This window comes from Belonocnema kinseyi, chromosome 6 (assembly GCF_010883055.1).
Source record: "Belonocnema kinseyi isolate 2016_QV_RU_SX_M_011 chromosome 6, B_treatae_v1, whole genome shotgun sequence".
Classification (NCBI taxonomy): domain Eukaryota; kingdom Metazoa; phylum Arthropoda; class Insecta; order Hymenoptera; family Cynipidae; genus Belonocnema; species Belonocnema kinseyi.
In genome coordinates, this window is record NC_046662.1 from 129,362,092 (window position 1) to 129,365,288 (window position 3,197).

The following is a 3,197-nucleotide window of genomic DNA, read 5'->3' on the forward strand; positions in this document are numbered from 1 at the left end:
AATTCCGTGACACGATGTTTGGCACCACTTAACTCCGAAACAGCGACACTTCAACATTTCACGTTATCTAAATTCGGTAAGCAGCCAATAGATACCGGCATGTAGAAACTTCGTAGAAGGTGAAAGAATTTTACATTCAGGACACCTATTTTGCGGAAAAGAGGTGGAAAATGAAACTTCAGTTTCTATTATTTCATTTTGTTGGCAAACTTCGAATTTAAAAACTATCGACATTTCAATCCAACATTTAATTTATATTAGCTTGAAATGACAACTCAGCAGTAACTTTTTTCAGATTTGATGTTATATTGATATAGTTGTACCTAAAATAATATTTTTATTTAGGACCTGCTTTGATTATTTTCACTCGGAATGCTGAAAAATTATTGAAGAATAAAAACGATGAACACTTGATGATGATTATAGCTTTTTCTTAAATCTTTTTTATTTATTTAACAATTACATTCCCCGCGACCTAAAAAGGTCATTCAGTGGGTTACATGATATGTACACAGGAACAGGCCTAATAAGGAAGACTAAAAGTATATTAGAATACTAATGGATAGACGTAGCAATAGTAGCGGCGAGTACATGTGAAAAACATAGCTATTAAGACAAAGCATATAAAACAAAAAGTCTTTAGGATTGGAAAAAAGACTGAAAATTCGTATAGTGTAAAAAAGAAAAAAAAGAAAAAAGTATAACTCAAAATCTAACTTGAAAAAAAGAGCTCAAAGGGAGGTAACACATCTTGTAAAATACATTGTAGTATAAGATCATTGCTTAAAAAAATAATTAAACTATAATACTTGAACAGAGAAAGTAAAGGAACTTTATGTCGGGTTTCTTGCCTGAATTAAATATGAGTTAACGCATCTTACAAATTTTGATTTTTCAGCAAAAAAAATGTCCAAATCATTCGTAGAGTCGGAAACACTGCTATTTATATTATTACACATATAATAAATTGGTGTCCTCTGAGAAATGATATTTTTAATTGCGGGTACATAGAAAGGCTCATAACATCGTGTAGCGGATCTAGGAATTTTAAACATTATTTGTTGTAAAATAGCTGGTACCTCAACTTCAGATCGGAGAATTTTAAACATAAAGAGGCAAGCAGCTAAAATACGACGCTCGGCTAGCGTTAAGAAATCAAAGCTTTATTGACAGTGGAAAAAGCTTGAAAATCCGTTTGAATTTCGTGAAGTTTTTACTTTATTCTGTTTTATCTCTCGAGTCATACTATCAGTAAATGCTGTAACTGGTCTATAAGATTTTTAATAATTTTTTTAAAAATAGGAGTTTATTTATATTTAAGAAAAACCGAACAGTTTCACGTTTTCAAGCTTCATACTTCCCGTAAAAATTTACCTACGCTCAGGGCTGTCCGATTCTGTCACCAGGTGGCGTATTCGAGTTCTTCAGATCCCAATAACTGAGCTACAGCAACGCGTGGCTGGGGCTGCTAGTTTATATGTGTGTATACACACACATTCACACATGTATACATATATATACATACAAATATATATCGATGGGTTTTACGAATAATAGGATATCGTCCCGTTATCGTTAAGAATTAAGCTAATTTCATTTTGTATGAAATTTAGTAAACACGTGAAAGCGTTAAAAGAAATAAAAATCTGTTAAAATTTCTTGTTTTGAAAGTTATAGGAGCCTAAATAACATCACAAATTGTAATATGCTGGGGATTCAAATATAGTATGGAAAAGAACTTTAAATTTTTAATAAAAGTCATGTAAAATTGAGTTAATTGTAAATGAGTGAATGGGCTATAACTGGAAACTTAATAAAATTTAATAAAAAGGAATTACGTTAATACAAATAATTGAACAGTACAAAAAAGAAAACATGATGGGATTTAACTTTAGTGAAATACACATTTTGTAAACACGTGGTTTAGATTTTGTTATGTTTAAAGGTACAATAAAACTTTGAAGTTTATACAGGTGAACAATGCAATAATTGTACGAGGGGTGTTCAAAAAGTAAGTTTCCCTAGTCTGCAGTTTTGCCCCAGCGCCATCTAGTGAGCTGGGACCGAACATAGTTTTAGTTCAGGATATACCGATAAGAGCGGAACCGGTCTTAGCTGCCGAAAAATTTTTTTTCATCAGCACCGGCTCGGAAACCATGGAACTACCTGTGAAAAACGTGTCCACTTGTGAGTTGCGTGCAGTTATTAGTTTTTTAACTGCAAAAGGGCTTAATGGCAACCAAATTCACACTGACAAATATCGATTTCAGGAGGCATTGAGTCTAAAATTCTGTCAATTGTGAAGCACCTATCCGACAAAATGATTTTTTCGACTGCTGCGACTGCGTCATCTATAATGGCGGTTTTTGGCCTGCCTAGACGCTGCTCATCATAAACTTCTCCGCGTCCCTCGAGAAAATATGCAAGCCACCAACGCACCATTTGCACACTCATGCATTTGTCACCATAAATGTGCACTAATTCAGTGTGAATTTCGTTGCCATTAAGCCCTTTTGCAGTTAAAAAGCGAATAACTGCACGCAACTCACAAGTGGCAACGTTTTTCACAGGTAGCTCCATGGCTTCCGAGCCGGTACTGATAAAAAAAATTTTTTCGACAGCTAATACCGGTTCTACTCTTATCGGTATATCCTAAACTAAAACTACTGTATGTTCGGTCCCAGCTCGCTAGATGGCGCTGGGGCAAAACGGCAGACTAGGGAAACTTACTTTTTGAACATCCCTCGTACTATCCTAAAAATCTGTATACATTAGAATTTTAAAGCACTTATTGGCATTTTTAAAGGCTGCAAGTTTGTACAAAATAATTTTTCTGCAGACAGAAAAATGGTGTCAAATTGTAAAGATGACTCATGGATATTTTAATTACAAAATGAATGGAATTATAATATAAAAATCATTATGAAGGTTCTACATGAGTTTTCATAATTCATAATAATTAAAAAGAGCAAAAGGAATAAACCCCGTGTAGCATGTGCATAATTAAAATAATTAGGAATATTAATATTATGCCAATAATATTATATAATTCATGACGGTACAAAATATATGAGATGAAAATATATATTGTAAAAAGGACATTTACCAGGTGTATACATATGAAACCGGTATTGCCATCTAGCGGCCAGTAGGCACACTTGTAGGCACTGTCGGAACTTACCATTTGTGCTAATTGG

The 3,197-nt window shown here is 33.7% G+C and overlaps 1 protein-coding gene across 7 annotated transcripts in view; it reads right to left on the reverse strand.

Annotated features, from left to right (window-relative positions):
- LOC117174079 (ubiquitin domain-containing protein 1) overlaps positions 1–3,197 on the reverse strand; it is a 305,357-nt gene that overhangs the window by 269,659 nt on the left and 32,501 nt on the right. The window lies entirely within an intron of this gene.